This window comes from Macaca fascicularis, chromosome 7 (assembly GCF_037993035.2).
Source record: "Macaca fascicularis isolate 582-1 chromosome 7, T2T-MFA8v1.1".
NCBI classification, from domain to species: Eukaryota; Metazoa; Chordata; class Mammalia; order Primates; family Cercopithecidae; genus Macaca; species Macaca fascicularis.
In genome coordinates, this window is record NC_088381.1 from 45,945,895 (window position 1) to 45,963,555 (window position 17,661).

The following is a 17,661-nucleotide window of genomic DNA, read 5'->3' on the forward strand; positions in this document are numbered from 1 at the left end:
TATGGCCAACCTACTGTTTCATTATGACCCAGATCAAGCCCCACAGCCATGTCTCCTCCTCTGGACTCTTCTAACAGCTTTTGTCTCACCCACTTATTGGCACTCAAAGTGTGCAACTGTGTGTGGCCATTTTTCATATCATGCACAAGGTATGGCTATAAGATAAGGAGATATAAATACGCAAGTTTTCAAACAAGGACAAGGGACAGGAAAAAAAAAAAAAGAGAGAGAGTTGCCATAGAATCAGGAGAATGTAGTTAGGCAGCTACTAAGGGAAGAGATGTCAGCATTGTCAATAATGTGAGAGGTCACGGGAAAGATACCCAAAAAATAGACCATTCTTCCAGGAGGAAAGAGGTCTTTTGTAACCATTGAGAGAATAGCAGATTGTGTGAGCAAAAGCAACATTGTAGTGGGAAAAATAAGAGATGAGAAAGTGGAGACAGCAAACATACTTTTATTTATTTACTTAGGGACAGGGCCTCAATCTGTGGCTCAATGCAGTGGCTCGGTTACAGTACACTGCAGCCTCCACCTCCCAGACTCAAGCGATCCTCCCATCTCAGCCCACACCCTGCCCCCCTCCCCGTCTCGAATAGCTGGAACTACAGGTGTGTGCCACCACACCCGACTAATTTTTTATTTTTATCTTTGTAGATATGGGAGTCTCATTATGTTCCCAGACTGGTTTTGAACTCCTGGGCTCAAGCAATCCTCCTACCTCAGCCTCCCAAAGTGCTGGGATTACAGGCATGAGCCACAGTGCCCAGCAGCAAATACAATGTTTCTCAAGAAGTGTGTGATTCCTAGGGGAAAGGAGAAGGTAGTTTGGGTGAAAGAGATTGGGTGACTTTGTTCTGTTCAAGGGATGGGTGAGACCACGTTTGTGGGAGAAAGATTTAGGATAGAGGAAGAAATTAATAATAGGGAAAGAAAGAATAGCCGAATAAAATCTGGGAATGGCTGGGATCCAGGGCACAGGTGCAGGGTTTAACCTTGAGGAGAAAGGGCACTTCTTGCTGTAGGTAAGGGAGTGAAGAGGGTAAGATGAATGAAGGTACAGGATAGGCATAATAATGAAGAGACTGGATTTAAGAGTGAAGCCATTGGCTGCCATTATAGAGGAAAGGCCAGGAAAGTCGAATTTTCTGGGTCCAGGTCCAGATTTCATATATTAAGGTATAACAGTCTTAATTCATTCCTTTCACATTATTCAGTGCCCTGCGTGTGCCAAATACTACTGGGCACTGGGGTCTACAAAGGTACGACTTTTCATGTAATTTTGGAATTTGTTATGTTGGTAACTGGAGATTTGCTTTTCACTCTTCTGGAAAGCTGTAAGTAGAAATAAATGCAGTCATCAGACGAGTCTTTTGTCAGACCAGATGTCCTGGGTTGGGGTTTGGAAAACATGGGCATCTTAACAATGGCGCCCTGTTTGAGGTGGAGAGGGAGGAGAGCCCAAATCAGGGAAAGGAATTAAACGGAGGTTTAGACGCGGGTAACCGAAGTGGGTGGGCCTTCCACCTGGAAGATGGAAACCCCCTGCGCACTTCGGGTGGCGCTGTAACCAAGGGTAACCGCACCTCGGTTTACACCGGTATGAAGACCAGCCTCTTGCCCAAACCAGGTGTATCTACGGCGGCCTGGCATGACCACACACAAACCAAGCACGTCACGTCATTAGAGCTACCTTGCCGCTAACGTCCACTGCCTCGTACTACTTCTGGTCACTACTACCTTTGCTCACAGTTTATTAAGGACGAGCGGAGAAGAGGAGGGGCGGAGAAGGGGCGGAGAAGGGGCGGGGAGAACCACCTTTCCTTTTTTACAATTGGTCGTAGTAGACTCCGAGTCCTGCCTCCCGTCCTGCCACCGACAGGCTGCCAGGACTGTCACTCGAGGAGCTGCCGCTGCCGCCACCGCCCCCCCGCCCCGCCGTGGCCCCGCCCCTTGCCGTGGCTCGGATCTCGCGGGAAGAGCTGCGGGCACGGCGGTGGCTCGGTCTCCCGGCTGCGCGCGGAGCGGGAGGGCTCTCCTCACACAAGCGCTTCCTTGCTGAGAGGCTGGAGCTGCAGCACCGCAGGCCTGAGCCACCCCTTCTTTGCTGTCTCCCTCTCTTCCTCAGGGCTCCTGGGTCTGCTCGCCCTCCGACGCTGCTCAGGTTAGAGAGTCCGGAGCGCGTCTCCGCTCAGGAACGGTCGGGAGCGGGGACACGGAGCAGCCGGAGCAGGCGGGCTCCTGACGGGGGCGGCTCCGGGGGCTGCGCGGCACTGCCTGGTGGGCGCGAGGCTTGGCGGGGTTTGGGAGTGCGGGGGGCGAGGAGGCGGTGCAGTGGGATCCGGGCGCGGGCGCCCAAGGGCGGTGTAGCGGGTGCCGGAGCTCCCGAGGTTAGGGGGCAATGTATTGGGGTCCTGGGGGCTCTTCCGGCTTGGGGTGGGGGTGGGTGGCGGCACACGGGGTCCTGGGTCTTTGACGTCGAGGGAGATTTATCAGGGTCTTGAGCTTCTTTGAGGTGGTGTAGCGGGGTTCCGGGACAAGGGGTCCTTTTATCCGGGTCCCAAGCTCTTTGGGGCAGAGAATGCAGTTTAGCAAGGTTTACACCGGTGTAAACCTGGTCTCTGGAGGCAGGTCGTCGGGGTCTTGGGGGTTCTTTGAGCGGGCGTGGGCGTCCGTTTTGCATTGCTGGGATGAAGAAGCAGTGTGTCCGGGTTCTGGGGAGAGGGGTCTGTTCATCGGTGTCTCTGGGTGAGAGAGCGATGTATCCGTTCCACGGGGGCCGGGGCCGCCTTGGGGGTTTGTTGGGGGCTGAGAGTGTACGGCGGCGGCCAGCGTCTGTGCCGGGGTTTCTGCTTTGCCCAGAGGGGGGCGGTAACCTGGCATGGTCTCCAGTCTTGTGGGGGCGACAGGGCGAGTTAGCTGGCCCCCGGGCGATCTCTCGGGGTGGGCGCGGCTCGGCGGGCGCTGGGTACGCTGAGGGCGGGAGAGGGCTTTAGTGCTACCGCGAGCTTGCCCAGTCTGCGGCTGGGCAACATCCTGAAACGTTTTTGTTCAGGTCTCCTCCTCTCTGGATGAGATTTACTCAATGCTTAGTTGGAGGATTGATCGGTGTTTGTTGCCTAGTTGAAGAAGCAGTGCGTTTGTTCTGCAGTTTTCTTTTTTCTGCCCCGGGATCCCTGTGGGGGCGCGCTGGTCTCGCTGGAGCTCCGGGAGCTAGAGTGGCAGCACCTTAGGTGGGTATTTGGTCTGCAGGTTCTTTAGGAGGCCGGTGTCCGCAGGTTGAGCATGGGTACCGCTCCTGAGCAAGTGAAATCTGTTGAGGGTGGGGAAGACTGTGATTTTGGCTTGCTTTCCTAGGTGGTGGTCTGCTTTGCTGATCCTGCATTTTAGATCTGTTCTGAAGTCTTGCCTGAGTGAGTGTTGGGCAGAGTCAAATAGTGCTGGGAAGCGTGTTCTGTCTGGCTTCTCTCTGTCCTTTGAAAAGCATTTGTAGAGAGGGATAACGTCAAATTCAGCCTCCAGAAAACATTGGAATTTGAAATCCCAAAGCTAGAGCTCTGCAAAAGCTTTTTCTGCCACCTGTAAGGATGGTTAATCGAGCTCTTTTAGAAAATCCTGCTTAACAGTTTCATTGTATTGTAAAAGTGTATTTAGCCTTGGATATTATAGAGGTTTTGGTAACTAGCGTAGGCTTAGGTGGAATTTAAATAAAATGACCTGTATGTATGTGTATTGATTAAAAAACAAAACAAAACAAAAAACAACGTATAGGTCAGAAAGTCTGTGTGTTTGCCTGACATTTCTTTTGGTTAGTTACTCTATCACAGAGGCCTGTAGATGAAATTTAATGGTGCAGGCAGTGAAGTCCGTACTCAGAGCTATTCGGTAGATGTGTAATCTGGGGTTAACAGACAAATTTGAGTATACCAAAGCAAATAATTTTGCCTGCCTTATTCTTTTTCTTCGTGTCAGTTTTTTTTTTTTTTTCTCTCGTTTTTTGGTTTGTTTTGAAACAGGGACTCATTCCGCCTTCTAGGCTGGATTGTAGCATCGCTACCATGGCTCACTGCAGCCTGGACCTCCAGAGCTCAAGCAGCCCTCCCAGTTCAGCTTCCCACCCCTACCACCAGTAGAGTAGCTGGAACTACATGCATATGCCACCATGCCTAATTTTATTTATTTATTCAATTAATTAAAGACAAAGTCTTGTGCTGTTGTGCAGTCTGGTCTTGAACTCTTGGCCTTAAGTGATCCTTCAGCCTCCGCCTCCCAAAGTGCTGGGATTTACAGGCGTGAGTCACCATGCCAGGCCTCTTAGATACAATTTTTAAAAATGTGTCATTTCTTCTGATCTTAGAACCAGACAGATTAGGAATAATGTACTTAATTTTGGAATTTTACATCGTTTTGAAAAACAAAGGAATCCCGCACAGCAATATTTAATACTTTGAAGGGGTTAATGTAAGTTTTGTTGGTGTTTCTATTCGGACCAGAATACCTGGTTGACATATACAGCTGTCACAACTGATTGCTTGAGCAGATATTTGGTTGGAATGACAGCCCCCAAACCTGTAAGCAGATCTTATTTTTCCTATTTTTGAGATAAAGACAAAGAACAAATTAAGCAGGTTTCAGAACCTTTTTTTTTTTTACATCAGCTTTCATCATTTCTAAGTAAGAAATAGACTGATAAGTCAACAAATATTTGATTATCTGCTACGTGTCACAGCTCTGGAGGTACACTGATTAAAGCTGTCATGTGACTTTCCCCTTTAAGTCAAGAGAGAGAGGAAGGCAACAAATAAATACAGTTAAAAATTGTGATACTGCTAAGGAAGAAATACACAAGGTACTTAAGATTCAGCTCTCTTTTTTTTAGTAACCCCTGAATGATGACACAATTGATGTCTGTTGTGATAATCAGAAACCAAGCAAAATAGTTAACTGCCTTCTAAATTATTAAAGAAAGATTAAATTACAATCAGTAGAGTTTTAGGTGTTAAATATATGTTGATTCTTTGTAGATGCTTGTGCTGTGTAAGCATACAAAAGTCTATAAGGATACACATCAGACTTAACCATGTTTGGATTCTTCAGGAGGGAGTTGCAGAGGCATAGAAGAGAGCAGTTTAGTTTTATATTACTTGAATCTATTTCAATGAGCAGACATTACTTTTAAGTACAAGTTAGAGAAACCCCAAAATTAAAACATTTCAGTCACTGTGCAAATTGGTGAAATGTACAGTGTTTATAAGGCTTTTGTCAGTGTTGCCACTTGCACCTGTGTATACTAATGAAGGAAAAGAGTATTTCAAGTATCTGAAAATTATAAGGGTGTGTAGGGTGGGGTGGGTAGCACAACAAAATAAGAAAAGACATAGACCTAAGTAAGATGTTAAAACATGTTAAGGTTGTTGGATATTTAATTATGTAAAGATAAATTAATTTTAGGACTTTCTTTTATCAAATTTAATTTTTTCCTGAGTTTGAAAAAGGACGTTTTTAGATTTCCTAGAGGACAATAGGGTGGGGGAATAGGTATTCTTATTGTGGTACAGACTTCAGGAAATTTCTTTTTGTCAAACATATACACATCCGATATATTTTGCTTGTGAAGCATATGAACCATAAAAATAATTTTATGGTTTCATTATTACACTGCTGAAAATGACAGTACCAAAGTGTCTTTTGAATTATCATTCAGAGTCCTAGAATCATAAATATGATATGCTAAAGCAGTTTCTAGAAAGGAAATCGTAAGACATGAATTCCAGTCTTCACTGTGCTACTCATGGTGTGTCCTTGGATAATTCCTTAGTCTTTCAGGGCCCCAGTTTTCGTATATACGTATATGAATTATACTTACATACATTATGTATATAATATATACTTTTGCTGTGATCATATATACATATATGACATGTGTATGCTGTCATATACATATGTCATATATGTATATAATATGTATAATATGTAAAATATATGTATACAAAGATATGTGTACACACACTTATACATATAGGTTTTATGTTGCAAGTCTGAAGTATTATATGTACAAAAAGGAAGAGATACCTTAAGAGTAGCTAGTTCTCAGGATACAACTAATTCCATGTAATTTTTACATATTATGCCTAATTTTAGAAGCTTCTTTTTTTAAAGATACATGGCAAGTATTTAATTCTGGAATATAGATTCATGAAGGTGAATGATTTTCTTTGGATAATTTAGCTTTATCTGTTAAAGCATTATTATTTTTTGTTCCAATCCCTGGTTCTGTAGTAGATTATGTATCTAATAATATGTCCTTACTTAACTCTGGATATAGAATGAGGTCTCTAGTGGTTGCCTCCAGACTTGACCCCCTTTAATCCATCCTTACACTACTGCCAAGGTGATTTTTTCTAAAGTGCAAATCTATGCAAATCTATTCATTGCTTCTTTTCTTGTTTCTTTTCTCGTTTCTCTTTCTTAGAAATGTTACTCAGATTTCTTTATCTTTCAACTTTTCTTTTAAGTTCGGGGGTGCATGTGCAGAATGGGCAGGTTTGTGACACAGGTAAACATGTGCCATAGTGATTTACTGCACAGATCATCCCATCACCCAGGTATAAAGCCCAGCATCCATTAGCTATTCTACTCTTCCTGATGCTCTCTCTCCCTGCCTTTCTTCCTTAAAGCCCATACTTTATCAGCCCAAGTCTCTATCATTACAAGGCCTTTCATCATCTGGCTCATCTTACGCATTTTCCCCGCCATAAATCTGAAGCTCCACTTGTACTAATACGAGCGGTTTACTGAATGAGCCATACTGTTTCCTGACTCAGAGGCTTCACATATGTTCTCTCCGCTGTTTAGAATGCCTTTCCTTCTTTTGTCTTGCTGACAAAGTCTACTGATTTTTTTAAGATACAACGTAAGCACTGTGTGCTTTTTTTTTTTTAAGCTTGTTTTTAGCTTTTTTTTTTAATTACCATTTTTTCTTTTCTTTCTTTACTGTCTGCTTTTTAACTCTTCTGGTCCTCCCTCTTCCCAACCCTAGGTGTTGTATATTCACTGTATCATGTTCATTCATTCTCTTGTGTTTACTAATGTGTAGTAATTATGTCTCTCTTTCCTCCTGGACTCAAAGGCAGGTTTATATGTCTTATTACTTTTTGACTTCCTGTTGCTTATTTACACATAGTTGGCTATCATTACGTGTTTTACTCTCAATACCAAGATTGATGTGTTCATGATGTCAGAAATGAGTTGAACTCAAATCTCAGTCTTGTCCTGTTTTCGTAAAATTTGGGGGTTTCTAAAGTATCTTACTCTCTTGCCCTGTGATCACAAGCTGATATGAGAATGGTAGTTCTTAGCTTTGTGTTTAAGAAATAAGACTTGTAGCACTTTAAGAGGTGAGGGTTACTTTGTTAAACTTGCAGAAAAGTCTTGTAGAATTTTGAGGCAACTACTAATCCTTATCTCTAAAATTGCTAGCAGAGATATTAACTAGTTTGGGTGTTTTAAATCTTGGACATCATTATTTGGTAGCTGTTTTACCTTGGCTGCTTTTTACTTGGAAAATGATAGTAGCTGATGTGTGCAGGTTTTTATATAGGCTTTAATAATTGCTTTACATACATTGCCTTTAATTTTCAAAATAAATCCTGATCATTTAATAATTTGCTCAGCGTCATTATCTACTAAGATGCAGACTATGACTACATGTAAGGTCTGACTGTCTCCAGATTCTATGCTTTTTCTAATACTACATTGTTTTCTGAATATGACTGCTTATTCAGTGTTTAAAATTATTAACAGATATTTAATTAATTTTGTAAATTGAAGAAGTAGGTTGTAAGATTTATCCATTCAATTCGTTCAAAAAAGCTAAAGTAGACAATTTGAGATTGATTGGACTTTAGAGACCATTTAATCCAACTCCTTCCTTTAGCATATGAAGAAACACATATGCAAGAGTGGTGGAATGGTGTGCTGAAGATCACACAGTTAGTTGGTCTGTAAGATTTTCTTTGTTAAGCTGGTTGTGAACACTGGTGTTATAAAACTATTACTTCAGGCCAGGCGTGGTGGCTCATGCCTCTAATCCCAGCACTTTGGGAGGCCGAGGCGGGCAGATTACCTGAAGTCAGGAGTTCAGAACCAGCCTAGCTAACATGGTGAAACCCTGTCTCTACTAAAAATACAAAAATTAGCTGGGCATGGTGGCACACGCCTATAATCCCAGCTATTCGGGAGGCTGAGGCAGGAGAATTGCTTGGGCCTGGGAGACGGAAGTTGCAGTGAGCCGAGATTGTCCAGCCTGGCCGACAGACCTAGACTGTCTCAAAAAAAAAAAAAGGCCAGGTGCGATGGCTCACACCTGTAATCCCAGCACCTTGGGAGGCCGAGGCGGGTGGATCACTTGAGGTCAAGAGTTCAAGACCAGCCTGGCCAACCTGGCGAAACCCCGTCTCTACTAAAAATACAAAAATTAACCAGGGGTGGTGGCGCGCACTTGTAATCCAGCTACTCAGGAGGCTGAGGCAGGAGAATCGCTTGACCTGGGATGCAGAGGTTGCAGTGAGGTGAGATCACGCTACTGCACTCCAGCCACTCCAGCCTAGGTGACAGTGCGAGACTCCGTCTCAAAAAAAACAAAACAAAACAAAGAACTATTACTTGAAAGAGATACCAGATGCCTGATTTTCACCCCCAAGGGAAAAAAAAGCCTAGAATGACTTTTTATAAAAGTAATGTTGAGGATCTGAGAGTCTTAAGGACAATCAGAGAAAATCCAGACTTTGGATCATGACACATGGAGACACGCCAGTGCCTTTATACACATGGTTCCCTAATCTTGGTTCCTTTTCTTCCTCTTTTTCTTTCTTAAAATTTGTCCACAGTTTACTGATATTATGCCTGCTGAATTGTTATTAGCATCAGTCTTACTAGTTATCATTTAAGTGACAACCATGGGCTAATAGGAATACAGAAATGCATAAAATCTAGTCACTGCCATAAAGAAGCTTGGTCTGTTTGTGAGTGGAAGGCAGTATATATCTAATTGCAAGGTAGTATATAAAGATAACCATGAGTAGTACAGCTTTAGCAGCTCAGAAGATTGGATAAATGTGGGCTGGGCTAGTGGTTACAGAAATTTCTATATAGAAAAGTTTCTACTTAAGTTTCTTCTTTAAGTGAAGAGTTGGAATGGTGTGAAAGGAGAAAAAGACTTGGGAATTTTTTTTTTTTTTAAATTATCTCAACTTTTACTAATCTTACCTTCCTCACTTTCCTTCAGCCACACTCCTCACTGTTTCATAAGGTCTGTAACATGTTCTTTCAGATATCCAAATGTCTCACTTCCTTCAGGTCTTAATTAAAGTATCATCCTTTATCTGAGAACTTGACTGGTCACCTTGTTTAAAATGACAGTATCTCTTCCACACATACTCTTCCTGTCCTTCTTGCCTGCTTTGTTTCTTTTTTGTGCTTTTCACTATCCAAAGTACTCTAGATTTTTATTGTCTTTCTACCCCTACTAAAAAATATATAAGAGCCGGTGACATGGTGGTGCACGCCTGTAGTCCCACCTACCTGGGAGGCTGAGGTTGGAGGATTGCTTGAGCCCAGGAGTTTGAGATCAGCCTGGGCAAAAAAGTAAGACCCTGTCTCAAAAAAAAGAGTTAAATGAAAAATTAAAAAACATAAGACCCTCCAGGATAGGAATTTTTACCCATTTTAGTCAATACTATATCCCCAACATACAGGACAGTGCCTTTTACAAAGTAGGTGCTCAAATTTTTGTTGAATTAATGACAGTGGAACTTTAAAAACAGGAGCTTAAAAGATCGTTTGATCTAAGCCTCTCATTTCTACTTTTCTTTCTTTCTTGCTGGCAGGCATGGAGGAAGAGGAACTTTCCATTCCATCTATTCCGTTTTTTTTTTTTTTTTTTGAGACAGAGTTTCACTTTCGTTGTCCAGGCTGGTGTGCAATGGCGTGATCTGGCTCACCGCAACTGCAGCCTCTCGGGTTCAAGTGATTCTCCTGCCTCAGCCTCTTGAGTAGCTGGGATTGCAGGCATGTGCCACCATGCCCAGCTAATTTTGTATTTTTATTAGAGATGGGATTTCTCCGTGTTGGTCAGGCTAGTTTCAAACTCCTGACCTCAGGTGATCCACTCGCTTCAGCCTCCCAAAGTGCTTGGATTACAGGCGTGAGCCACTGCACCCGGCCTATCCATTCTATTTTTTAAAAAATTTGATAAGACTTGAAGAAAAAAACATATACAATAAAGTACACAAATCATAAGTGTACAGCTTAATGAATTACATATGTAAACTTGTAACCAACAATCAGATCAAGATAGAGAACATTTCCAGGACCTTGGAAGCTTCCTCCTGTTCTCTCTTAGTCAATGCTTGACAAAAGTTACCAGTTTTCTGATCCCCATCACTATAGATTAGTTGTGCTTATTCCTGAAATTCGTGTAAGTGGAATCAAATCATTCTTTTATGTCTAATTTCCTCTGTTGAACATCACATCCGTGAGATCCATGTTTTTTGAGTTAGTAGTAGTAATTCTTTTTCATTGCTCTGTATTATTTCATTGCATGAGTATGTATTTGTGTCTTCTGTTGACAGACGTTTGGGCTGTTTCCAGTGTTTAGTTCTTAGAAACAAAGCTACCATAAACAATTTTGTGCATGTAATTTGGTGACCATAAAAATTCATTTTTTGGTGAAGCGCTTCATTTAAATATATAATAAAACATATCTCCATATATACACACACATATACACACATAATTCTTAAGCTCACATGGTTCCTATCACATGCTAGATGATCACTAAATGATTAAAGATGAATTAACTAATCTTTTATTATAATATTATTTCAAATGTATTAAAATAATTTTTTCTCTCTAATAACATTTATGAAAATCTTAGTACATAATCTTTCTCCATACCTGATCTGTTTGAAGAATAGGAATAAAAACATTCAATCAAAAGATAAGACCTTAAAAAAATTAGACATTGCCATATTGCTTTCTAGAAAGATGCTAATTTATATGCCAATATGGAACATTAGTTTTAAAAAAACTTTTGCAATTTGATAAGCAAAATATCTTACTTTAATTTGTCTTTCTTCGATTATAAGTGAAGTTGAAACATTGTAAGTTGTTTCATAAACAATTAGATGTTAAAATATTTATAATAAAACAATTTTTAAAAGAATGCCTCAGACATTGTCTCGTAAGGTAAAAGATATTTTAACTAGAATTAATGTTCTTTATTGTAGTTTTTCCTTTTAATAGATAAACATTTTGCATAGTTATTAGAAAAACATAAAAAAATTCAGAGACAGAAACACTTGTCCCAGAGGCAGCCATTGTTAACAGTTTTTTATGTATACTTCTGAAGATATTATAGACTATGTGTGTATATGTATATGTGTATGAATATGTGTATATGTGTATAAATGTCTGTATATATAATATATTTGTGTGTGTGCATGCATGTGTGTAATGTGTGTGTATATATGCCAAAACATTAGATTAATTATGGAAACCATTCATTAAAATACTGTCTGGTTTGGATGTGTTATTGTGTACCATTTTGTGTACTAAAAATTAGAAAGTGTCTAGCTATGACTGGTATCTGGCTACTGGCCCAGAAGGAAGAAAAGCAGGGTCTGGCAAAGTATTTGGCAGTAATCTTCTATAAGACAAGTGGCCTTAGCTCTCCTTATTATTGGATCAGTTCTTTGACAATAGCACTTCTGTTTATAGTACTGATTGTGTAGTATTATTCCAAAGTGAAAAGCCAAGTTTTTGAAAATTAAACAGATGATACCTGAAAGAACTCTTTAGAAGTATGAAAGCTATTTGGAGGTATTTAGGAGAACATTTAGGGGAAAGATACTTTATTCTTAAACATTTTAGGATTCATTTGCTTGACAGTTACAGTTTTTGCAGAATTTCTATGACTACTGTTTAACAGTGAAAATTTGAGTTTGAATAATTGCAAATAAAAGTTTTCATTTACTTAAACTTTTATTTACCTAATTTAAAAACCAATCAGCCTCAATATAAACATATTTAAAAAATATTTTAAGACATTTTTCATGATAATATATATTAGTAATTTATCTCATACATAAAAGATATTTCTGAGCTTGACTTGAATGTCACTGTTAAATGGTTTGAGCAACAAGAGTCAGAAATTTTAATTGGATTCTGCAGGATTTTAATGGTTTAGGGAAAAGGTATTTGCTTTTGGGATAGATTCTTTTTTTTTGAGACGGAGTCTTACATTGTCACCCGGGCTGGAGTGCAATGGCATGATCTCAGCTCACTGCAACCTCGGCCTCCCGGGTTCAAGCAGTTCTCTTGCCTCAGCCTCCCGAGTAGCTGGGATTACAGGCACCTGCCACCATGCCCGGCCATTTTTTTGTATTTTTAATAGAGACGGGGTTTCACTATGTTGGCCTGGCTGGTCTCAAACTCCTGACCTTGTGATCCACCCACTTTGGCCTTCCAAAGTGCTGGGATTACAGGCATGAGCCACCGTGCCCGGCCCTGGGATAAATTCTTTTTAAGGCCCTTATTTCAAAAACTAAAATTTGGGGATGACTATTATTTACTGAATACTAACTCATTGATGTAGTCCAGGATAAGTGAGGGGTATTATAAGAGTTCCTGTTTACTGGAATTCATGTATCCTACTAAGGATAGATTATAAAGCTGTAAGGGCCACTGAAAGAATTTACACCTAATTGTGATTAATAATATTTGGGGAATTTGAAGAAAGAATTTGTCAGAGGGAAGAGATCATCTTGATTTTTAAAAAATGTTCAATTTTGAAGTATATCTTTATAGGAGAATTGCAAAGATAGTACAGAGGATTTCCATGTGCCATATAACCTTCACTCAGCTTTCTCTAATGTTCACATCTTATATAATCATGTTATATTGACAAAACTAAGAAATTCATACTGATTTTTTAAAAGGGAATTCAATTAACCTATTTTTTTTGAAGACCTACTATGTATAAGAGAGTATTTTGGCTGCTGAAGTATGTACAATATGGGAAAAGGAGTAAAGGTTACAGATAATAGCAATAGACTGATGAGCTTGGTGTCATTCCTTGAACAAATTCTTAAACAGATTATCGAACACATGTGTTGTTGGTACTTACAAAAGAAGGCACTGATCACTAGGAACCAGCATGGGTTCACAAGAACAAGTAATGACACCTAGCTTCACTTCCTTTCTTATAGGATAAGTGAACTATACCTGTAAGTAGGTATAACAGAAGATACTCTGGCCATAGTATATGTAAAATTATCACTATATTTATTGCATTTTAAATTACGTGCTGGGCACTGGATTAAATGCTTTTACATAGGTTGCCTCATTGAGTTATTGTTTTACAGATGAGGAAAGGGACCCTAAAGGTTATACATATAGCATTTGACATCCTCTTATGATATCTTTTTAGACTAAATAGAAAATGTGGTCTGAAGAGTTACATAGGTAGGTGGATTAGTAATTGCTTAAATGGCCATATCCAGAGCTTGATGATTACTGGGCTCATGTTAAAATTAAACTACAGTACATTCTTAGTGGTGTGCTTCAAGAAGCTATCATGTCCTATGTAAGATTTTTATCATTTACTCTCAAAATTGTAAGAGAATGCTGGTATATGCACAGAATCAGGATCTTCACTCACTCTTACTGCCTTATTTCTAATAGTTAAAATGACAGACTGTATTAAGAAAATATTTGTTGTGAAATGTGTTGTAAGATTTTATATTTGACGTGTAAGTATTTGATAAAGACAGGCCTATAATTGAATTTTTTTTTCAGAAGTCTGCACAAATACAAGATGGGAATCTTGGAGGGCTAACAGCAGTAGGTGTGTGTTTAAGTAGAGGTGTGTGCCTGGGTGTGTCTCCTTATTTGTCTGCAGTTGGTGAGTCAGTGGTTTATTATAACTATCCCAAAAGCTAACACCTGCTTAAGCTACACTATTTTGAAGCATATTGTCCAAAACAGTTGATTTTTATTTTGTACTCTGCATCTAGCTTAGTTCTGTTCTGTTTGCCACATTTTAAGGTAGGCATTGATAAACAATGTAGTGAGAGGAGAGTAATCAGAGTGAAGCAGTCTTGAAACAGATAGTTTCAAGTAATTGCAAAGTAATTGAAACATTGAGGTTGTTTAGCATGGAAGAAAGAAGACTTGAGGTATATGATAATACTTTTTAGATTGGGTAACTGGATGATATTTAATGTTCTTCCTGACTCAAATCTGGGATTCTGTGAAACATGAAGGGATGGCACATGGAAGAAGGATTAAGCATATCTTTTGCGTTGCAGTCTGAAGGATGGACCTAGAACAGTGAACGAAAGTTAGAGGAAGGAAAATATTGGTTCATAATGAAGAAGCCTTTTTATTTTTTTAAGAGATGGAGTCTTGCTGTGTTGCCCAGGCTGAAGACAATTTGAACGGAGTAAACACTGAGCCACTAAAGCATAGCTTGAGTAGGGTTTAATCAAGCTATCCTCTAAGGACTTTTCCAATTTTAAAAATTTAAAAAATTTTCTTCATTGGTTGTAATTCCAATTGTCAGAACATTTTCTTGGGCACTTATTCACACTTATTCATAATACTTATAGCTTCATATAGTATCAGATTCTATTAGGGAAAATGATACCTTCCTGATAATCAAAATCTGAAATTAGAATATGAAATAATTTAACTAGATTTTTTATTTTTTATTTTTTTGAGACAGGGTCTCACTCTGTCACCCAGGCTGGCATGCAGTGGTGTGATCTTGGCTCCTTGCAACCTCTCCACGCTCAGCTAATTTTTGTTTTTTTTGTAGAGATGGGGCTTTGCCATGTTGCCCAGGCTGGTCTTCAGTTCCTGAGTTCAAAGTGATCCGCCCGCCTTGGCCTCCCAAAGTGATGGGATTATAGGCGTGAGCCACCATACCTGGCCTTAGATGATTTTTAAAAAGTTTGTTCACAATTCCAAAGGAAACAAGATGTTAGTCTTGTTTTAGAAATATCACAGACTAATTGAAGTTGCTTTTAAAGATGATGGCATAAGTATCATTAAATTCAAATGCTTGTGGTTTCTATTCTGCATATCTAAAAAAAAAGTTGATGTCAAAAACTGAAACCACTCATGCCTATAATCCCAGCACTTTGGGAGGCCAAGGTGGGCAGAGCACCTGAGGTCAGGAGTTTGAGACCAGCCTGGCCTTTATGGTGAAACCCTGTCACTTCTGAAAATACAAAAATTAGCTGGGCATGGTGGTGGGTGCCTGTAATCCCAGCTACTTGGGAGGCTGAAGCAGCAGAATCACTTGAGCCCAGGAGGTGGAGGTTGCAGTGAGCTGAGATAGCGCCAGTGTACTCCGGCCTGGGCCACAAGAGTGAAACTATGTCTCAAACAAACAAACAAAACAAACAAACAAACAACCCAAAGGTTATTAACTTCTAAATGATTCAGTTGTTTAAATCTAAAATGGAACAATAAGCCATTTTATTCACTGTCATCCTTTACACAAATCAAGAGCTTTTTTGGGCCTTCATGACCTTCATATTTTTTTATCCTGAGAATACTGGTTTTCTTTAAGCCCATCTAAAGTCTGATTTTCAGGACATTCCCCAATCCATTTTTTTAAAAGTCATCTTAGGTTTCTCTATCGAACACTGATATTTTTCTTTCTGTTCTAACAGTCTGGTAATCTATTAGTACTATATCATATACTGTTACTAATTGCTTTATAATATGTAACGGTTTTTTTTTTTTTTTTTTTTTTTTTAAATTAACAGGATTATAAGCCCCTTGAAGACTCTTTTACTGGGACTTGAAAACTACTTAATGAAATTAAAAGTTAGAGACTCAGTGGTTGAATTTTAGCTGATGTTGAAACACTTAATAGCATAAGAAAACGCCTATGCAGAATTTCCATGTTTAGTTTCTACTTTTTTAATAATATGATCATTCGTCTTCATCTGATGTATTATAAAATTTACAAATAATAGTAATATACTCACTTTAAAACTGAAAAATAAAAAGATTTTCCCATCATCCTTACATTCTTAATACCATCATCTCCTAAATTTTGGAGTCTCCCTTTTGTTGCTTTTCAGTGCATTTGCCAGTGTCTTTGTCATTAGCCTTCAGAAGTGTCAAATAATTTTAAAATGTGTATTTCAAAGTGAAACTTCTCATTAGAAATAAAAATCAGGAGATATATTCTAGTAAATGTACTTACTGTACCTCAGTAGTGTACTTTTTACTTTGTTGCATTCATATGAACACCAAAAAGTTTAATGAATAAAATAGAATATATTTTAACATGTTCAAGAAGTATGTCTGTGACAACATCTAATTGAGCTGTTGATAAAATTAGTTTATAGTCATCAGCTTCGTTTTCTATGTTCTTCATTCCCCATACAAAATACTTGTCATACCCAGGGGGTGTTCCAGACTTAGCATGTTTTAAAATCAAGGTAGCGTTGTCATATTTTGTTTTGATTGGCTTTTGCTCAGGGGAAGTTTGGGTCCATATCAGAGATCTGTTTGCCTTCTTCACTGAAGCTAATGACTTCCTGTTATATGATAGGCTTTCACTGCTTCTTCATGTGGGGGCATCTCTGCAATGTAAATTGCTATTTTCTAGTTATTATTTTACTTAAATTAAAACAAATAAAGTTTCTGAAGACACTCAGGAAATGTGTGAATTTACCGAGTATAAAGCCTTAGAACCCTTAAGTAGAAAAACATCAAATCACAACTAGGGAGGTGAGTATACTGGCTGGCAAATCTTACACTGTACTTCATCATATAACACTACTCATGTACTCATTTTTAGAAGCTACATGTGCATTATATACTAATGCTGTATCTCTCAAATAATTGAAATAATGAAAAATTGATAATTCAGAGCCACTTTTTATTTGGCATGGGATATGATTGTATTTGCATTACCACATATTAAAACCTAAAGGGAGTTAAATTTTGTGGTCTAGTAGTTTTCAGTGGAACCTTGGTTTTTTTTTTTTGAGACAGGGCTCATTCTGTTGCTCAAGCGAGAGTGCAGTGGTGTGATCTCGGCTCACTGCAGCCTCCACCTCCCGGATTGAAGCGATTCTCCTGCTTCAGCCTCCCAAGTAGCTGGGACTGCAGGTGGGCAATACCATATCTGCTTAATTTTTTTATTTTTAGTAGAGACAGGGTTTTGCCATGTTGGCCAGGCCGGTCTCAAACTCCTGACCTCAGGTGATCTGCCCACCTCAGCCATACAAACTATTGCGATTACAGGAGTGCGTGAGCCACCACCCCGGCCCATTTTTTTTTTCCCCCAAACATCTATATGGCACTGCAATATAGAATACAAATAAAAAATAACATTTTTGTATAACTTTAAGTACACATTTACAACATTAACTTAGCATAAAGTGGATTGGCTCTTAAATTGTCTTATCTTCAGGATAGGCTCTTAAATTGTCTTATCTTCACGACATTCTATTGCCACTTTATTCCTAGTATTTAACAGTGCCTCGTACATAGCAGATTCCAAATGTATCTTAGTGAAATAAATGAATGAATGACTTAGGCCATTTTGATGTACTCAAGAATTTGAAATTGAAT

General features: G+C 39.4%; 1 protein-coding gene across 3 annotated transcripts in view; it reads left to right on the forward strand.

The window, feature by feature from the left end:
- The first annotated feature begins 1,965 nt into the window (after positions 1 to 1,965).
- Positions 1,966 to 17,661, forward strand: part of GLCE (glucuronic acid epimerase) — a 122,286-nt gene continuing 106,590 nt past the window's right edge. For 2 of the 3 annotated variants that reach the window (XM_005559917.5, XM_045395658.3), the window contains exon 1: positions 1,966 to 2,164. The gene's annotated coding sequence lies outside the window, so the exon portion shown is untranslated. Of the gene's footprint in view, positions 2,165 to 17,079; positions 17,197 to 17,661 lie in introns of all 3 variants that reach the window. The other variant, XM_065548117.2, reaches the window with a different exon arrangement.